The sequence below is a fragment of the Loxodonta africana genome, chromosome 9 (assembly GCF_030014295.1).
Source record: "Loxodonta africana isolate mLoxAfr1 chromosome 9, mLoxAfr1.hap2, whole genome shotgun sequence".
In the NCBI taxonomy this organism is placed as follows: domain Eukaryota; kingdom Metazoa; phylum Chordata; class Mammalia; order Proboscidea; family Elephantidae; genus Loxodonta; species Loxodonta africana.
Window position 1 is genome coordinate 16406326 of NC_087350.1, and position 22199 is coordinate 16428524.

Genomic DNA, 22199 nt, shown 5'->3' on the forward strand with positions numbered 1-22199 from the left:
GCCCAGCCCCCACACACTGGCTACTTTTTTTGTCTTTCTCTTTTCTTTCTCCATTCCCAACTAGCTCCTTATGCCACTGCCCCACTAGCCACCCCCCCCCAACATGCTGCTATGGATAGAATACCCTTGTTGCTCAGGCCAACCGCCACATCAGGCCCGCACTGCCCCCTCTCTCCTGCCATTTGAGCAGCTGCTAAATGATTGGAAGTGAGCCCACATTGCTCCCCATCTGACAACACCAGCCATCAGGCATGGGGCTGGGAAAGCTCCCACACCGCTGTACCTATATCAGGAGACTGATAGCACCCACCCAGTCCACCCTTAACCACCTCACCAAACCAGTGTACAGCAAAACAGGCTCACCCTTCCTTTTGCTGTCATGTCCCCCTGGACAAGGTGGTGACAACTATCATGCCTACAGAAGAACAAGCAGCAAAATATGCCTGGCCAGCCCACTCTGACATATCAAAACCAAACAAAAATGCAGGATGAAACAAATGAATGTACAATTAATAAAGAAAATAATACCTTAATGTCTCAGAGAGAGCAGGCAATATCAAAACATATGAAAAAGAAAGACAAGATGGCTCCAGCAAATGACCAAAATAAAGAATCATGTCCTTCTGGTAGAAGAAAAAGCAGTGGAACTATACGATATGGAATTCAAAAGACTAATATCCAGAACTCTCCAAGAAATAAGGAAAGAGATAAAGAACGCAGATAAAACTAATAAAAACACAGTCAAAATCAAGGAAAACAAGGAAAAAATAGAATTAAAAAAAACAATACAAGAACAAAACATCAAAGTAAACACATAGAAAGCATACGAAAACAGCAACTAGATATCCAAAAGATAAACAACAAAATTTCAGAAATGGACAACTTAAAGGAGAGTTATAGGAACAAATTTGAAACAACTGAAGACAATCAGCAAGACTGAAGACAAACCCATGGATTCCACTTTGAGGAAAAATAAGAGAAAAGCATTGAGAAAAATGAAGTACACTTAAGAATTATGAGGAGCACAATCAAGAGCAAACATTTGCTCCTGATCGGAGTTCCAGAACAGGAGGAGAAAATGGAAAACACAGAAAAGATTGTTGAAGATGTGCTGACAGTGAACTGCCCAAATACCATGAAAGATGAACAGCAGACCGACTAAGAAGCTCAACAGCCCCACATAGGATTGACTCTAAAAGAAAGTCACCAAGACACATCATAATCACACTGCCAAAACCAAAACCAAAGAAAGAATTCTGAGAGCAGCTCAAGAAAAACAAAGTCACTTCCAACAGGGAAACCATAAGACTACGCTCTGATTACTCGGCAGAAACTATGCAAGCAAGAAGGCAGTGGGATAACATATATAAAACCTTGAAAGAAAAAAAAAAAAAACTGCCAACCAAGAATAATATTGTTAGGTGCCATCAAGTCAGTTCCAACTCATAGCGATTCTATATACAACAGAATGAAACACTGCCTGGTCCTGCACCATCCTCACAATCATTGTTATGCTTAAACCCATTGGTAAGTCACCATGTCAATCCATCTCATTGAGGGTCTTCCTCTATTTTGCTGACCTCTACTTTACCAAGTATGATGTCCTTCTCCAGGGACTGATCCCTCCTGACAACATGTCCAAAGTATGTAAGACACAGTTTTGCCATCCTTCCTTCTAAGGAGCATTCTGGTTGCTCTTCTTCCAACACAGATTTGTTCATTCTTTTGGCAGTTCATGGTATATTTGATATTCTTCTCCAACACCACAATTCAAAGGCATCAATTCTTCAGTCTTCCTTATTCATCATCCAGCTTTCAGATGCATAGAAGATGACTGAAAACACCATGGCTTGGATTAGGCGCACCTTAGTCTTCAAGGTAACATCTTTATTTTTCAACACTTTTAAGAGGTCTTTTGTAGCAGATTTGCTCAATGCAATGTGTCTTTTGATTTCTTAACTGCTGCTTCCATGGGTATTGACCGTGGATCCAAGGAAAATGAACTCCTTGACAATGTCAATCTTTTCTCCATTTATCATGATGCTGCTTATTGGTCCAGTGTGAGAATTTTTGTTTTCCTTATGTTGACGTGTAATCCATACTGAAGGCTGTAGTCTCTGATCTTCATGATTAAGTGCTTCAAGTCCTCTTCACTTTCAGCAAGCATGGTTGTGTCATCTGCATAATGCAGGTTAATGAGTCTTCCTCCAATCTTGATGCTGCATTCTTTTTCCTACAGTCCAGTTTCTCAGATTATTTGCTGAGCATACAAAATGAATACGTATGGTGAACGGATACAACCCTGACGCATACCTTTCTTGACTTTATACCACTCAGTTCAGATGACTGTCTCTTGATCTATGTACAGGTTCTTCATGAACACAATTAAGTGTACTGGAATTCTCATTCTTCCCAATCTCCACACAGTCAAATGCCTTTGCATAGTCAATAAAACACAGGTAAACATCTTTCTGGTATTCTCTGCTTTCTGCCAGGATCCATCTGACATCAGCAGTATCCCTGGTTCCACATCCTCTTCTGAATCTAGCTTGAATTTCTGGCAGTTCCCTATCAATATACTGCTGCAGCCACTTTTGAATGATTTTCAGCAAAATTTTACTTGTGTATGATATTGTTTGATAATTTCTGCATTCAGTAGGATCACCTTTCTTGGGAATAGGCATAAATATGGATCTCTTCCAGTCCATTGGCCAGGTAGCCATCTTCCAAATTTCTTGGCATAGACAAGTGAGTACTTCAAGCGCTGCATCCATTTTTGAAACATCTCAACTGGTATTTCATCAGTTCCTGAAGCCTTGTTTTTCACCAATGCCTCCAGTGCAGCTTGGACTTCCTCCTTCAGTACCACTGGTTCCTGTTCATATGGTACCTCCTGAAATGGTTACACGGTGATCAATTCTTTTTGGAATAGTGATTCTGTGTGTTCCTTCCACCTTCTTTTGATGCTTTCTGAGTTGTTTAATATTTTCCCCACAGCATCTTTTAATACTGCAACTTGAGGCTTGAATTTTTTCTTCAGTTCCTTCAGCTTGAGAAATGCAGAGCATGTTCCTCCCTTTTGGTGTTCCATCTCCAGGTTTTTGCATGTAATAATAACAATATATAATATAATAACCAAGAACAGTATATCCTGCAAAACTCTCTCTCAAATATGATGGTGAAATTAAGACATTTCCAAGATAAAAAGAAATTAAGAGAACTGGCAAAAGCCAAACCAAACTTACAATATTGAAGGGAGCCCCCTGGTTAGAGAACCAAAAACATCAGAGGTTAAGACGCAGGACAGCAACAGCTAGATACCAACCTAGACAAAGAACTCTCAATAATAAAACAAAGCCAAACGACTTAAAACAGGGAACCAGAGATGTCAATGTGTAAATGACAACAACGTCAAAACAAAGTATAGAACTTTCAAATGGAAAGGAAGTCAAGGCAATATTAAGTAATAAAGGACTGGTTCAAACTTAGGCGGATAAGGGTAAATTTCAAGGAAATCACAATAAAAGTTAACAAACTCAATCAGAATAAGAAAAGCAGAAAAACACAAAATCTACAATAATGAAAGAAAAGAAAACCCATAAAAAAAAAAAAAGGAACTCAACACAAGAGAGTAAGAGGAATAAGGAAAACATCGGCACCGCAAAAAAAAAGCATAATCATAGCAATAAATTCATACCGAGGAACAACCACAATAAATTTAAATGGTTTAAATGTACCCATAGAGACAAGAGTGGCAGAATGGATAAAAAACACAACCATCAAAATGCTGTCTACAAGAGACATATCTTAGACACAAAGACATAAATCAAAGGATGGAAAAGAATATATCAAGCAACCTACAGATATAATGCAATCCTGATCCGAATAACAACAGCATTCTTTAACAAGAAAAACTATCACTTAATTAATATGGAAAGGAAAGAGGCCCCGGATAAATAAAGCATTATTGAAAAATAAGAACAAACAGGAGGCCTCATACTACCTGATCTCAGAACCTACTATACAGCCACAGTAGTCCAAACAGGCTGGCACTGGTACAGTGACAGACACATAGACCAACGGAACAGAATTGGGATCCCAGGTGTAAATTCATCCACATAGGGGCTGATTTTGACAAAGCCCCAAAGTCCATTAAGTGGGGAAAAGATAATCTCTTTAACAAATGGTGCTGGCAAAACTGGATGTCCATCTGTTAAAAAATGAAACAGCATCCATACCTCATACCATATTCAAAAACTACTTCAAAATGGATCAAAGATCTAAATATAAAACCTAAAACTATAAAGATCATAGAAGAAAAAATAGGAACAACGCTAGGGGCCCTAATATATGGCAAAAATAGAGTACAAACCATAACTAACAATGCTCAAGCACCAAAGATAAACTAGATAACTGGGGGCACCTAAAAAACACTTATGCTTATCAAAAGCCTCTTTAAAAGAATAAAAAAGAGAATTTACAGACTGGAAAAAAAATTTGTTTACAACATATCCAACAAGGGTCTAATCTCTAAAATCTGCAACATACTGCAACATCTCAACAACAAAAAGACAAATAGTCCAATTAAAAAATAGGAAAAGGATATGAACAGACACTTCACCAAAGAAGACATTCAGGCAGCTGACACATGAGGAAATGCTCACGATCATTAGCCATTAAAGAAATGTAAATCAAACTTACAATGAGATACCATTTCACCCCGACATTACTAGCACTAATCAAAAAAAAAAAAAAAAGAACAAGCATTAGAGAAGCTGCAGGGAGATTGGAACTCTCATGCACTGCTGGTGGGAATGCAAAGCCACTATGGAAAACAATATGGCACTTCTTTAAAAAGCAGGAAATTGAAATACCATATGGTCCAGCAATCCCATTCCTAGGCATACACCCTAAGGAAATAAGAGCCATCACACAAACAGGCATATGCACATCCATGTTCGTTGCAGCATTATTCACAATAGGAAAAAAAGATAGAAACAACCTAAGTGCCCATCGACAGATGACTGGATAAACAAATTATGGTACATACACACAATGGAATACTACACAATGATAAAGAACAATGATGAATCAGCCAAGTATCTCACAACATGGATAAATCTGGAGGGCATTATGCTGAGTGAAATAAGTCAATGACAAAAGGACAAATACAATATGTGACCACTATTATAAAACCTCAAGAAAAGGTTTACACACAGAAAGAAACAATCTTTTATAGTTATGAAGGAGGGCATGGGTGTGGAGGAAAATCATTAACTACATAGCAGATAACTGTTAACTTTTGTGAAGAGAAAGACAGAGCACAATATAGGGGAAGTCAGGACAACTTGACCAAGACAAAGTCATAGAAGCTTCATAGACACATTCAAACACCCTGAAGAACTGAGTGACTGGGGTGGAAGGGTAGGGACCATGAATGCAGGGGTCATCTACATCAATTGGCACAACTAAGTTCATAAAGAAAATGTTCTACGTCCTATGTTGGTGAGTAGTGTCTGAGGTCTTAAAAGCTTGCAAGTAGCCATCTAAGATACATCTCATCCAGGGCAAGGAAGAATGAAGAAAACCAAAGACACAAGGGAAATATTAGTCCAAAGGACTAATGGACCACAAGTACTACTGCCTCCACCAGCCTGTGCCAAAAAGAACTAGATGGTGCCTAGCTACCATCACCAACTGCTCTGATAGGGATCACAACTGAGGGTTCCACCAGAGCAGGAGAAAAATGTAGAACAAAATTCAAATTCACATACACAATAAAGTAGACCAGACCAGAGACTGGAAGAACCCCTGAAACTATGGCCCCCAGACACCCTTTTAACTCCGAACTGAAGCCACCCCCAAAGTTCACCCTTCAGCCAAAGACTAGACAGGTCTATAAAACAAATAATAACACATCTGAGGAACATGCTTTTTAGTTCAATCATGTATACAAGACTAACAGGACAACACTTGCCCAAAAGCAAGACAAGAAGGCAGGAAGGGACATAAAAAAATGGAGGGATGGAAACAGGGAATTGGGGTGTATAAAGGGAGAGTGTTGGCACATCACAGGGATTGCAAACAATGTCACAAAACAATTTGTGTATAAATTATTGAATGAGTAACTAATTTGTTCTGTAAAGTTCCACCTGAAGCACAGTTGAAAAAGAAAGAAAAAAAAAAAACCACATAAATGGTCTAAATTCCCTGTTCAAAAACCACGGAGTGACAGGATGGATTAAAAGAAAACATGATCCATCCTATGCTGCCAACAAGAAACACACCTTAGACACAAGGATACAAACACACTGAAAGGAAAGGGATGGAAAAGAATATTCGATGTAACTGGTAACCTAAAAAGAGCAGAGATAGCCATTCTGATATGAGATAAAATAGACTTGAAAGCAGAATTACAAAAATAAAGGATATTACATAATAATAAAAGGGTCATTTGATCAAGAAAACAAAACAATTATAAATACATATATGCACCTAATATGAGCACTCCAAAATACATGAAACAAATACTGACTGATATGAAAGGAGTAACAGAAAATTCTACAATAATAGTTGGGGACTTCAATACACCACTTTCAATTCTAGACAGAAGATCAGTAAGGACATAGACGGATTAAATAATACCATAAGCCGATCAGACCTAATGGACATACTGTGCTTTTACACAAATAATGCATGTGTTAAAAAAATTTTTTCCTAACTGTGCCATCCCCCCCACAAAGTATTTTTGCATGCTATGCTAATTTTTTTACACTCTGCTGTAAAAAAAATTAGCATAGTGTGCTTATGAAAATTCTTCACAGGTGGAGGGCACAGTTGAAAAAAATGTGTAATATGCTCATTATTTGCACCATATACAGAGCATTCCACCCATCATCAGAATAATACACATTTTTCTCCTGTGCACATGGATCATTTTCCAGAATAGACCATATAACAGTCCACAAAAAAAGTCTCAACAAATTTAAGAAGGTTGGAATTATACAAAGGATCTTTTCTGACCACAAAAGAATAATATTAGGAATTAAAAGCAGAAGGAAAAATAGAAAACATACAAATTTGTGGAAATTAAACCACACACTATTAAATAACTATTGGGTCAAGGAAGAAATTAAGAGTGAAATTAAAAGTACCTGGAGATAAATGAAAACACAACATACCAAAATTTACAGGATGTGGCAAAGGCAGTCTTCAGAGGTAAATTTATAGCAATAAATGCCTATATTAAAAAAAGAAGGTCTCAACTAAATAGTCTAACTCTACAGCTTGAGAAACTAAAAAAAGAGCAAACTAAACTAAAGCTACTAGAAGAAAAACATAATAAAGATCAGAGATGAATGAAATAGAGAACAGAAAAACAGTGGAAAGAATTAAAATATTCAGAAATTGGTTCTTTGAAAAGATCCATAAAATTGACAAAGCACTTGCTGGTTTGACAAAGAGACAAAGGTGAAATAACCAAAATAAGAAAGTGGAGACATTACAACTCACCCAATTGAAGTAAAAAGAACCACAACTGAATACAATGAACAAATACACTCCAACAAAACTGATACATTTGATGAAATGGACAATTACTAGAAGCACATAACCCACCTAAACTGACTCAAAAGGAAGTAGTAAACCTCAACAGACCCATAAAAAGTGAAGATATTGAATCAGTAATAAACAGACTCCCAACAAAGAAAGGTCCAGGACCAGACAGCCTCACTGTGGAATTCTATCAAACAATTAGAGAAGAACTGACAAGAAGAAATACTCCCTAATTCTTTCTATAAAGCCAGGTACCAAAACCAGACAAAGAAACCACAAGAAAAACTACAGATCAATATCCTTTATGAATATGGATGTCAAAATTTAGGACAAAATACTAGCAAAAAGAATCCAACAGTATATTAAAAAGAATTACATACCTTATCCTCACTTATTATCTCATTATCTGACATTTCCCATTTACTACAATAGTGGAAAATCTACTATTTTGCACATTAACGACATACACCTAGCAGTAACAAACAGCAAAGTGCCAGGCCAGAGTAACACTGGCTGTGGTAGTTAAGGTTATGTGTCAGCTTGGCTGGGCCATGACTCTTAGTGGTTTGGCACTTATTTAATGATGTAATTTGGCAGTTATGTAATGATGCAGTGATCCTCCCCATTGTGATCTGATGTGGTCATCCTTCATTTTCACGTAACACTGATTTCACATAACAACCTGGTCTTTGGAACCTATCTATGCTGATAAGTGAGGAGAGGGTATATATCATGATCAAGTGAGATTTATTCCAGGTATGCATGATTGGTGTACACATATGTATATGTGGGTATGTATATGTGTATATATATAGGTGTATATATATAGGTGTATATATATAAAAAAAGGTGTATGCAAATGTATATGCATATGTAAGTGTGTACATGCATATATATTCATATACAGTGAAAGCTGTGAGAGCTGGAACTCAATGGGGCTGTCTTGTCTTTTGGGGTCTCGAAAGTTTTCAACCTTTGACAGGGTGCAGTCTTACAACTTTTCTAGCTCTCATTTTAGCGGAAAATACTTTGAGTTTTCCTTATCTGACAGGTTTCTGCCTTACACAGGTTTTGGCTTTCACAGGTTTTACTATATACAATAAAGCACATGGGGGCGCAGATATGGATACTTCTTTGATATAAACAAACACTTGCTGAAATTAGCTTTCTGGGTTTGAAGGCCTAGGACCATCGTCTCATGGGACAACTCGGTCAACCGGCATAATATAGTTCATAAAATTTATATTCTACATCTAGTTTGGTGAGCAGTGTCTGGGGTCTTTAAAGCTTGCAAGCAGCCATCTAACATACAACTATTGGTCTCTACTGGTCCAGGACAAAAAGAAAGAAGGAAACTGCAGTGCAATGGATCACATTTATGTGGCCTTTCTTGCCACGGTCTTGTAACTCCCACCAAATGACTGGGTGAGGGAATGTAAATGAGGTGCTTGTGGCCCACCAAGAGGACTGGATAGCTTGCTAATAATGCAAATAAGGTGCATGGCATCCTTGTGGGGGTGGGACCATGCGAATAAGATATATGGAACCCCAACAAGGGAATTAGTTTTGCCATTCCTCTAGGCTTAAAAGAGAGCCAATCCCTGAGTCAGGGGAGTCCTCACTACCACCAAGAAATAAGAGCAAGGAGTGCACTCTTTGGACCCGGGATCCCTGTGCTGAAGCCCTCCTAGACCCAGGAGACAGAGAGCGAGCTATGACACCAGAGACAGTGACAGGCAGCAAGAAGTAGCAACAGAGAAACAGTTGCGGCAGAGCCAGCAGAACCAGAACGCAGTAGTACAGTGCAGTGGGTTTCCTGGCCCACGGAGCGAGAAAGCTGAGCACCTTCAGGCAGGAGGCTTGCTGGCAGGGCAGAGTGCCTCTGGGCATGGGGCTTGCCCACCCACAGAGCAAGAAAGCTGAGTACCTCCAGGAAGCAGGCTTGCTGGCAGAGTGGGGTGCCTCTGTGCACTTGGCAGCAGACCTAAGCTCACTGACCACCAAACGAGAGAGCTGAGCACCTTTGGGCTGAGGCTTACTGACAGAGTGAGGTGCCTCAAGTAGAGCCAAAAAAGCTTTGTAACACTTGCCCAAGCAGGGCAGAAGCTGGGCCAGCCCAAGAGGCCCAAGGGGCCGAGGAAAAGAGACAGGCCTACCTGCAGGCATGACTGAGAAGAGGCTGCCTCATCAAAGAACTGTATCCTGAGTGTTCCTGAACCTGAACTGTAACCTGTTACTTCCCTAATAAACCCCATAACTGTGAGTACGGTCTGTGAGTTCTGTGTGGCCACTGCAACAAATTATGAACACAGCAGAGAAGTAGAGAGTGGTATGGGAGGGATGGTTGGTGTCAGAATTGGTAAAAAGGTTGGAGAGGAGATACGTCTGACCTCCACCTCACAGGAATCAGCCTTGGGCTGGTGATCTTGATTCTTTCTCCCCCCAACCCCCCCGTGAAGTCAGAGAAGCTCAGACGCCTCTCTGCCACTCCATTTTTACAGAAACTAGGATACAGAACTAACACTCTACATGAACTATGGCCTCATCTACCCTGAGGCCAAGAACTAGATGGTACCCAACAACCACTAGCAACCATTCTGATCACGGCCACAAAAAATGGACCCCAAAAGAATGGGAGAAAATGTGTAATACAAACCCAAATTCTTAGAGGGCTTCCCAAGACTAATGCCCTGAGATGCTCTGTAAACTCTGAACCAAAACAAGCCCTGCAATCGCCTTTTAAATAACAGACTGGCTCACAAAATAAAGACTATTGCCTATGAGTACTGTGCTCCTTTAAAAAATCAGCTATGCGAGACCCAATGGTCAACAATTACTTTAAAATAAAGATAAGAAGGTTAAGGGACAGGGAAACTAGATTAATGGAAATGTAGCAATCAGAACAGAAATAATGAGATTATTCATATAATTGTGAAGAATGTAACCAATGTCACTAAACAATCTTTGTAGAAATTATTGAATGAGAAACTAAACTGCTTTGTAAACTTTCATGAAAAATACAATAAAATACCATTTAAAAAAAATTCTCATGGAATCCAGATTTTCTGGAGCCTTGGATGCTGGATGAACCCCTGAAACTATCGCCCTGAGATAATCTTTAACCTTAAATCAAAACATCCTCTGAAGTCTTCTTAAAGCCAAACAACACTTTAGTTTAACTAGTAAACAATGTCTGCCATGAGCATTGAGCTCTTTTAAGATCTATCTATATGAGATCAAACTGACCACAGCCACTCAAAACATTAGATAGGAAACTTAGGCAGCAGTGAGTTTATGTTCATGGGGAAGAAACAACTCAGAAAAGCAGGGTAAGAACGGCTGCACAATTCAAAGAAAGTAATCAGTGCCACTGAACTCTACATGTAGAAACTGTCGAATTGGTGTATGTTCTGCTGGGTACACTCTCAAGAACAACAAAAATGAACTTTTTTTTAAATCAATTTTATTGTGCTTTCAGTAAATGTTTATACGGCAAAGTAGGTTCCCATTTGACAATTTGTACACAAATTGTTCAGAGATATTAGTTACATTTTCCACAGTCTGTCAACATTCTCTTTAATTGCTTTCTGGTTGTCCCATTTCCAGTACTCTAGTTTCCCCACCCTTATATTCTCATCTTTGCTTTAGAGTAATTGTTTACCTTTTAGTCTCAAATGTTTTTTAATGGGGCACCCTACTCACAGGTAATATCCTTTATTTTGTATAACAATCTGTTATTTTGCTAAAAGGCGACTTCAGGGGATAGTTTAGATTGAATGTTTGAAGAGTATCTCAGGGTAATAGTCTCAGGGAGTCCCCAGTCTCAACTACTCCAGTAAGTCTGGACTTCTTAAGAATTTGAGTTCTGTTCTGTTTTCTCATGTTCTCTCAGGGATCATCTCTTGTGGCCCTGATCAGAATGGTCAGTAGTGATAGCCAGACACCATCGAGTTCTTCCAGTCTCAAGGCAGATGAGGCCGTGGTTTGGGTGGGCTATTAGTCCTGCAGTTTCTTCTTTGAATCTTTGGTTTCTCCATTATATTTTGAAGAATAAAATTGATACAGGAAAATATCTGGCAAAGATAATGATCTTACATCTAGCATATTAATACCATGTTATTTTTATCATAAGACTTTTTTTAATCAAGGTAAAATTCACATAACATAAAAGTGTAAAATTTAGTGGCCTTTAGCACACTCACAATGCTCTGCACCCATCCCCACTATCTAGTTATAAAACATTGTCTTTACCACCGAAGGAGAGCCCACACCCATTAAGCAGTCACTCTCCATTCTGTACTCCCAGCTTCAGGTAACCGCCAATTGGCTTTCTGTCTCTATGGATTTACCTATCCTGGATATTTCATATAAATGGTGTCATACAATATATGACCATGTATGTCTGCTTACCTTCACTTAGGACGATTTATGCTGATGTATTTAGGCATGAAGTGTCACGATGTCTGCCATTGTATTGTAGCATGTATCAATACTTCGCTCCTTTTTGTTTTTCTAATTTTTATGGTGCTTTAGGTGAAAGTTTACAAATCAAGTCAGTTTCTCATACAAAAATTGACATACACCTAGCTATATACTCCTAACTGCTCTCCCAAAAATAAATTATTTTTAAAAAATCATCCCGGATTACATGAGGATTTAAATGTAGGGGTTTTATCACAGCATGGCTAATATCAAAGATAGGCTAGAAACATCTTAATATATAATAATGTGGATTGCTTAAGTAATCCATAGACATCCAAAGATAATGTTACGTAGCATTAAAATATTATAGAGAAATATTTATATTAAAATTTCAGGTAAAAATAAAGATGTACCCAACAGGATAATTCTGTTTTCATTAAACTATATGTTTCTATGGGTGTATACATACACATGCACACATACATGAACGCATTCACGCACATACATAGAAGGAAATATCCTCACATGTTAACAGATATTATATTTGAATGATGAAAAAATTCTAGGTAATTTATATTTTTATATTCTTATTTGCTAGTAAACAAAATTTTTTTAGAATATATTGTCCTATTAATGATTTTACTGAGCTGCTGTGATCAGCCATCCCAGGTAGTGAGAACATCCACAGGGAAGACCAAAAAGAAGGAGCTTTGCAGTTTTTTCACTATTGTCTCGTTTACTGTTCCCACAAGGGAATTTTAATGGAAACTCTGTCTTAGCTACAATGCAGTAAGTGAATCTAGTTCTAGTTAATAACAAACCTTAAGACTTAAACCAAGTCACTTACTGACTGAGACCAATTTTTTTATGTCAGTTTTCTAACAGAAAAGTTGCATGATTAGTACAAGAAACACATATACCACCTACCTAGTTTCAAACTTAGCATTTGCCGTATTTATCTCTCTATACATACACACGTTGTTGTTGGGTACTGTCAATTCTAACTCATGGCCACCCCATGTGACAGAGTAGGACTGCTCCGTCAGGTTCCCAAGGCTGTCATCTTTACAGAAGCAGGCTGCCATATCTTTCTCACGTGGGCTGGTGGGTTTGAACCACCGACCTTGCGGTTAGCAGCCAGGTGCTGAACCACTGAGTCACCAGGGCTGCTTTAGTCACACATGTTGCTGCTGCTGTTGTTGCTGGGTACCATCGAGTCAGTTTCGACTCACAGAGACCTTAAAGAACAGAGCAAAACTGCCCCACAGGGTTTCCAATGAGCGACTGGCAGATTCGAACTGCTGACCTTTTGGTTAGCAGCCAAACGCTTAACCACCGCACCACCAGGGCTCCTAGTCACACAGAGTCACATATAAATTCATATACTTTTTTGTTGTTGTTGAACCATTTGAAAAATGGCAGACATTGTGACACTTCATGCCTAAATACATCAGCATAAATCTCCTAAAAGACCATTATCATGCCTCACAAAATAGTAATTCTATAATAAAACTCTAATATTCAGTTCATAATATTCAGTCATACTCAAATATCCCCAATTATCCCAGAAACACCTTTTTTCTTGATGTTTTGCTCAGATCAAGGCTCACACATTGGTCACTGTGTCCCCTTTACCCTAGATTTGCCCACCCCAGTATTTTTTCATGACTAATTTTTAAAATTTATTTTTACTTTGAATTTTTATACCGGAAGTATTCCTGTGAAATACAGTTTTCTAATACAAGCAAAACTTCTTGTTTACTTCTTCATTATTTTTTTTTATTATGGTATAAAAAAATTGTCACTGAGTCACCTCTGTCTCACGGTGACCCCGTGTGTGCCAGAGTTGTATCATGTTCCATAGGGGTTTCAATGGCTGATTTTTCAGAAGTAGATTGCTAGGCCTTCTTCTGAGGTGCCTCTAGGTGGACTTGAACTTCCAACCTTCTGGTTATCAGTTAAGCATTTTAACTGTTGCATCACCTAAGGACTGTAAGTTACATAAAGTACATAGATATTAGGTATACGACTTGATGCATTTTTCAGTATGTACACACTTGTGCATCTGCCACCCAGATCAAAATAGACAACATTTCTAGGAACTTTAGAAGATTCTAGCAAACCAAATCAATATTTTTGGAACTGGTTTAAAAAAAAAAGAGGGAAGAGTCAAGCATTTCTGCTACCTTTCTAATGTAGCAGTACTTTAGGATAACCAAACATATGATGAAAGAGTTTCTCTTTATATAAATATTCCTGCTAATAAATGAAGGAATGGTAGAAATGGAATGTTCATTTTGCACCCCTAATGAAATAATGGATCTAGGAATGATCATCGATAGCTGCTCACATCACAAAAAGAGAGACAACCAGAGTGCAGTGCAATGGGTTTCTCTTACACATGGCCTTTCTGGCCCTGAGTTTGTAATTCTGCCAAAAATGATTGGTTGGGCCAGAGTCTGCCCTGTGATTGGTCTACTTCACTCATCTTGCAGATATTGGTCAGTTTACTAATTGGCAAGGTGGTATGTAAAACCACCCAATAGGATTGAACAACCTTTGGTCCATAGAGGTTGGTTGACTCATTGTCCTGCTGGGAGGGCCACGCCTTGTAATTGACAAGCAATTTCCTTACATAGGCCTCCAACCCCATAGAGGGTTTAGAAGAGGAAGAGGAAACCACAAGACAAACAAGAGCCTGGAGCAGAGAAATTTAGACCCACGGTTACTACCAGAGGAACCTACTAAAAGAGCTGTAATACTGGTCAAGGGCAGTAACACTGAAGACAACAAGAGGCCCAGAAGGGGCCAGGAAGCAGACCTGGCAGTGAGAGGCTTGAAAGGGGCCTTGCAGTAGAGCCAGCAGCTAAGGGGGCCTGCATAGCTAAGGTGGGGGTGTGGGGAGGGGTGGGGGGAAGCTGCACAGCTGAGAGGGGGGTCTGCACAACTGAGAGGGGGCCTGCACAGATGAGAGGGGGCCTGCACAGATGAGAGGGGGCCTGCACAGCTGATAGGAGGCCTGTACAGCTGAGAGGGGGCCTGCACAGCTGAGAGAGGGGGCCTGCACAGCTGAGAGGGGGCCTGCACAGCTGAGAGAGGGGGCCTGCACAGCTGAGACAGGGGGCCTGCACAGCTGAGAGAGGGGGCCTGCACAGCTGCAAGAGGGGCCTGCACAGCTGAGAGGGGGCCTGTACAGCTGAGAGGGGCCTACATAGCTGAGACAGGGGGCCTGCACAGCTGAGGCGGGGGTCTGCACAGCTGAGGGGGGGCGCTGCACAGCTGAGACAGGGCCTGCATAGCTGAGAGAGGGGCCCTGTACAGCTGACAGGGGGTTGCACAGCTGACAGGGGGCCTGCACAGCTGAGGGGACTGCCACACTGGCTCTGAGCCAGACCATTAACAGCAGAAAGGCGGACAGGGTAGAGAGAGGTCTGATGGCAGAGAGCAGCTGAGAGAGCTGTCCTGGTAGAAAGCTGGCCTGCAGTGAAGAAGGGAGGGATGTGCTCTCTACTTCAGGGGAGCCCTCCAGACCTTGCCTGTGTGCTTCTTGACCCTGATCCCAAGTTGTATCCTGTTATTTCCCTAATAAACCACATAACTGAGAGTATGGTCTGTGAGTTCCGTGTGGCCATTGCAAAAAATTATTGAATCCTGCAGAGAAGTAGAGAGTGACGTGGGGGAGGAACGGCTAGTGTCAGAAATGGCGAAGAAGTTGCAAAGTGGAGATATGTCTGACCTCCACTTCACAGAAACCAGATTTGTCCTGATCCTCATTCTTATCCCTCATGACAATTCCCTATGTTACAACACACAGACATTATAAACTTCCTGATGAAAGGATACAATACTACCTGGCAAACAGTCTTGCAAAAAAAAAAAAAACAAAAAAGCAACTGAATCTAACCAAGTCTATAAATCTGCCTACCAGTCCAAAGCACATAAAATGATATTAAAAACATATTGTAATTTTTTTTTGTATGTAAGTATAGTAGTATGGCTATTTTTATAAAAGTATTATCTTTTAGATTTACATATTAAAATATTTATGAATGAAATGACACAATGCTTTTAAAATGATCCAGTAGAAGGGGAAAACTGTGGTAGAAGGGAGGCCACAGACAGCATGTCTGGGCAAGAGTTGATAATTGTGGAAGTTGGTTATCACATATATGGGGGTTCATTACTGCAAACACACCTTAAAGGCTGCATCTGTAACCTGACCCTAGGAATCCCAGCAAATTTCCATTAGCCCTTAAACTAGCCCAAGCTAGAGTTCATGCTCAGAAGGGCCAACTGTGACTGCTAACTGACTTCAAAAGAAGACGGAGCAACAGGTGGGATGAATGAGAAGGAAAAATCATCATACGGACCCTATTCCGTAGCGAGAGTCCCACAAGAGCCACATCGCCTCCTGTTTCCTGGCTACCTTCTAGAATTTTCCCTCCTCAGGATGCCCACGCGGCTGCCACCTTGCTGCCCAAATCACATGTAAGCCCTGCATCCCCATAACTTGGTGAGCCGGCCTGAGGAACTTCCTCCTGGCTCCTTGCTCTATGCATTACAATGAAGTTACTTTCTCTTTCTCAAAGACTGGTGTCCAGATAATTGGCAAGTCTGATTGCACGGGACAAGGACCCACCTTCTAGGGTTCCGTAACATGTCTGACCTCCTCTTACTTCACAAGGGGAAAGGAGAATCAAGATCAACAGTCCAAGGCTGATTCCCATGAGGCAGAGGTCAGACATGCCTCCTCTCTCTGCCATCTTTACTAATTCTCTGACATCAACCATCCCTCCCGCAGCACCCTCTACTGGGTTTGAAAATTCATTGCAGTGGCCACATAGAACTCACAGACCATACTCACAATTATGGGGTTTACTGGGGAAGTAACAGTTACAATTCAGGCTCAAGAACACACAGGATACAGTTCTTCCATCAGGATAACCTCTCCCCAGCCATGCTTGCAGGCACGCCTCTGCCTGGCCCTCAGTCACTGCCCAAAGGCGCTCAGCTTTCTCTCTCAGTGGGCCAGGAAGCCCACCACACTGCCTCCTGCTGCCGGGTCTTCCTGCTGGTCTGGTCTCTCCTTCCTTGGCGGTGGTGGGTTCCTCCTCTCTATGCACACAAAAGTAATTAATTGCATTGCAATTATACTACTCTTTCTACTTTTGTATATACTTGAAAATTTTTCATAGTAAAATGCTTAAGAAGTCATTTCTAGATAATCAGGGAAATTTGACTATGGATTAAAGTATCACATGATATTACCGAGTTACTGACATAATGCCAAAAAAAATAGTCCATAACAGTTGGACCTGCATGCTGAAGTCTTTATGGGTGAAATGACATGGTTCCTGGGATTTGTTTTAAAATACTCAGCCAAAACAAAGCACGTGGAAAGGAATAACAAAATGTTAACTGTTGAGACTGGGTGATGAGGGTATACAGTATTCACTATACTATTCTCTCTACTTTCGTGTAAGTTTGAAGATTTTCCTAATAAAAAGTTTTAAAAATCTCTCCCACTAGAGGGAACAGGCTCAGCATATTGTGACATCAGGCAAGTGTTGCTCACTTTGGTGTCTGGGGCTCCTTCCTTCCCCTTACAGGGGCTATCACACTCCTACCAAGCTGGAACGTGGGGCCTTTGGGACAAGTTCTCCTTAGCTGGCATGTTTATACTGGGCCTCACCTCTGTATCTTAGAACTCCAATTTTCCCAGGAGCCTGAAGCTGGGTGAGCGTCCAGAGACAACATGTGGGACAAAATCAACATACATGTGAATTCCAGCTCTTTCACCTTCTAGCTAGGAGAATTCACTTCAGAGTACATTTTCTTGTCTTTACACTTTTGGGATAAACACACCTGTCTCATAATACAGAAGTTCCCAATTTATGACATATTCAAGTTAGGACAAACCATACTTATGACCACCTTTTTTTTTTCCCCGTACATCTTATCATTAATAATGTATACTACATACGACATTGCAGTGCATAAAAGGACCATACAGACAACTCTCCCTAATCTTCTCACTAGAAACGCTATACCCATTTCCAGGGATAATCTAGAACCCTCCACAAGTGGAGTTATTAACACAACTCACAAAATACTAGCATCATCCCTTTTTTATGGGTGTGTGTATTTTTTTATGTCTGAATGTATTAAAATATATCTGTAAATACAACTGTAGTTTCCAACCCCAGAAGACAAATAAAGATCAGATTTATAAAGATACTGATAATAAAAGGCAGTAATAATGAAAACTAAAGAAAAAAACCGAGGTATTCAACCTATATCCGAACCAACTTATATCACAGTTGTCAGAGCAGAACCCCGTCATATGTTGAGGACTACCTGTACTTGAAAAGCACCCTGCTCATGCATGGCACATAAACTTTCATTAAATATTAGCTAAATTGCCCTGGTGGTACAGTGGTTACATACTGGGCTGATAACTGAAAGGTTGCTGGGTCAAACCCACCAGTTGCTCCATGGGAGAAAGATGTGGCAGTATGCTTCCATAAAGACTACAGCCTTGGAAACTCGATGCGGCAGTTCTACTCTGTCCTAGAGGGTCACTATGAGTCAGAACCAAATAGGCTGCAATGGATTGGTCTTGGTTTTATTACAAAATCAGTAATCCACACAGAATGCAATCACTGCGTCCCACATAACAGCATTATCTGACTTCACCAAAAAAAAAAAAACCCTGCTGCCATCAAGTCGATTTCCGACGCATGACACAGAACTGTCCCATAGGGTTTCCAGAGTTGTAATCTTTAAGAAAGCAGACTATCACATCTTTCTCCCACAGAGCAGCTGCTCGGTTCGAACTTCCGGCTTTTCAGTTAGCACCAAGCACTTAACCACTGTGCCACCAGGGTTCCCTATCTGACTTCACAGACCCCTCAAATCATCACCAATTTCAACTCATAACGACCCTATCTAAAGGACAGAGTAGAACTGCCCCATAGGGTTTCCAAGGAGCGGCTGGTGGATTCACTGCCGACCCTTTGGTTATCAGCCAAACGCTTAACGACTGTGGCACCGGAGCTCCCGTAGTAATGAAACCTAAATGATATTAGAAATCGCATCTAAAAGTCATTCCTCTGTAAGAGCCAGAGAAAGACATTTGCAGAAATGAAAACACTTGCAGAGTATCTCTATCTTTATCTGAGGAAAATACACAAAGAAGTATTCCAAATAAATGCAAAATGAATCAGAACAAAATGAATGAGAAATCTCAAATAGGAAAGTAGTGTTCAGCAATAATTCTTACAAGAAATATAATTATAAAAAGAATGATGATGGTATGATAAGGAGATCACTAAGGGAGAAAGTTAATAATATTCCATGTTATTATTAATATCCTAAAACATTCCTAATTATCTCAGGAAAAACAGAGGTTATATAGGGTGCAGAACGGAAACAGAATGAATAGAAATCTTACTGAACCAATGAAAAGTACAAAAGGGAAGAGAAGAAAATAATAAAGTTAAAATAAATATGAATATAAATTAAGAGGGAAGGCATAAAATCAGATCATTACTACACTAACCTGAAGGGGAAAACATCTCCTATGAACAGAAACCATAGGTTGGATTTGAAAAAACAAAAGGCATCTATTATTTACAAGTTTGTTGTTAGGTGCTGTCAAGTCGATTCTGACTCACAGAGACCCTATAGGACAGAGTAGAATTGCCCTATAGGGTTTCCAAGGAGCAGCTGATGGATTTGAACTGCTGACCTTTTAGTTAGCAGCTGAGTTCATAACCACTATGCCACCAGAGCTCCACCAATTAAATAAAACAACAGAAAAGAATCACATGATCATCTCAATAGAGGCAGAAAAGGCATCTGACAAAGTCCAATACCCATTCGTGAAGCACGTCATCTAAAACAAAGAGACAAATACGGCTATAAAATAAACCACTAGGCAATACGATGAATGAAGTAGACCAAAAGCAGGAAAAGTAAAGAAAATTTGAAAAACAGAAACAAGCAAAAAGTTAATATATATAAAGATATCTTTGCACCATACAAAGAGAAGATATCCATGGAACATTTACAAAGTTTACAAAGTTTATTGCGTAACTTGCCTTTAAAGAAGAGCACAGATTTTTAAAAGCTGAGACTTTGACAGGCTACATTTTTTGGCAATACAATAAAATAAACAATAAACAATTAAAAGCTATTTTAAGAATTTGGAAATAAAGAAACTCTCCTAAGTAATTCAGTGGAACATCAAAATGAAATTACACATTTCCTAGATAAAACTGTATTTAGAGGAAATTTTACACCCCTCAATGTATACAGTATAAAACTTAACAAGGGAAAGAACAACAAATTACATCAGAAGAAAAGGCTGGTGTTGGAACCCACCCAGCGACACCCAGAAAAAAAGGCCTGGTGGTCTGCTTCCATAAAAATTACAGCCAAGAAAACCCTATGGGTCGCCATGAGTCAGAGGGACTCCACCGCAGCACACAACCACCAGGGAGTATAAAGAAAACCAAGCTGCTGCTTCAAAATAGCCAATAAAATACATGAACTCTTGGAATGCCTGATAAGAGAAAAAAAGAAAGACATATAAATATTTTATTAGGAATGTCAAAACAAAACAAAAAACCCGTTGCCATCGAGTCAATTCCAACTCAAAGCGACCCTATGGGACAGAGTAGAACTGCCCCATAGAGTTTCCAAGGAGCGCCTGGTGGATTTGAACTGCTGAGTTTTTTGATTAGCAGCCGCAGCACTTAACCACTATGCCACCACGGTTTCCTGCTTAGGGATGTCAAAGGAACTACTAATCTGGATATGGAAGAGATCAAAATAAGGTAAATGGAAAATTATATGCAATGCTATATATGTTTTTTAAATCCCCAGCAAAATATACTATGATAATAAATCAGAAACAGGAATGTAAACAGACCGGTAAGCATAAAAAAAAAAAAAAAAAAGCATACAGGAGAGAAAATCAACACAGAACAGCATGACTCATCCCTCAGACCGCTCATTTCCCAAGCCCCCGTCTCCCCTCCCGCGCACGGACCCTCGTCCGCCCATCACTCAGCCCAGAGATCCACCACGAAAGGTCACACCCACTTCCCATTATTCGACCCACTGACCCTCCCCCGTGACTGAGCCGGATTGCTCAGAGCGGACACCAAAAACTCTTCTTCCCTCAGCCCATCCCTGCACTCACCTGCCCCTCCCCCACACTCTCTCAGGACAGTGGCATTTACCTGTGGCGGTGTCTACAGTCACTGGAACTAAAACAGGACCGGCTTCCTCTTTCTCAACGTCCCTCAGGCCCTGTGGGAGTCCGCACGGCCCGCCTGGGTGTGCGCATGCTCAGCAGTGATTTGCTGAGCCGGAGATTGAATAATCCACACCTCGCTCTGCTCCCGCTACTTCAGTGGTTTAGGTTGGCGCCAACATGGCGGCGCCCTTCCAGTTACTCCAGCTCCCCAGCCGCCTAGTTGAAGTTCTGTACGTACCGTGCAGAGGCGAGTCTTTAGACGGAAAACAGACAGGCAGAAGTACCTCCCCTCGGACTACAGCAGGATGGAACCAGAGCGCCGTCACTCTAGGTTGCCCACAGGCCCTCCCTGCGCTCGTGTGACCGAAGCCCTTACTTCCCCGGGGCTTCTGCGTTCCGGGTTAAAGTGTGAGCCGCGAGGACTGCGGCGAGCCAGGGCTGGGATGAGAACGGACGACTGCCACTGTGCAAAATGCGGAGTGTTGGGGAACCGAGGAGGTTTCATTCCTTATATTTCTTTAAATCAAAAAAATGTTTGCGAGTGCCGCCCAGGTCCAGGTTCGGGACAGACGCTGGCAACACAAAGGTGAACTCAACAGCAAAAGGACCCCTAGCTTCTGGTGATCCAGGATAGGTCAGTGAGGAAATCTGAGGGTCAGCGTTGCGGGCTGTGTTGAGTGCAGTGTGGCTAGAAACAAGAATCACTGAGCAGAAATTCTCTTCAAACCCTGATCATTAGGTGAGGTTTTTGTATCCATTTTTTCAAATGTCTTTTTTCTGACTGTGGATCCCATCCAGATACCATATTTCATTTAGTTGTCACTAGCGGGGTGCCAACCGCACCCCCTGACGGTGTCAGAGGGGTGACACCAAAATGACCCCAGGATCCAGGGCTAGAGCAGCAGGCAGGCACCTCAGGGGAAGGGGCTACCACGGCAGTGGCATCACAAAGGTGAGT

The 22199-nt window shown here is 40.7% G+C and overlaps 1 protein-coding gene across 1 annotated transcript in view; it reads right to left on the reverse strand.

Annotated features, from left to right (window-relative positions):
* ZNF484 (zinc finger protein 484) overlaps positions 1-21909 on the reverse strand; it is a 103743-nt gene extending 81834 nt beyond the window's left edge. The window contains exon 1 of the mRNA XM_023540231.2: positions 21225-21909. The gene's annotated coding sequence lies outside the window, so the exon portion shown is untranslated. The remainder of the gene's footprint in view (positions 1-21224) is intronic.
* Positions 21910-22199: the final 290 nt, after the last annotated feature.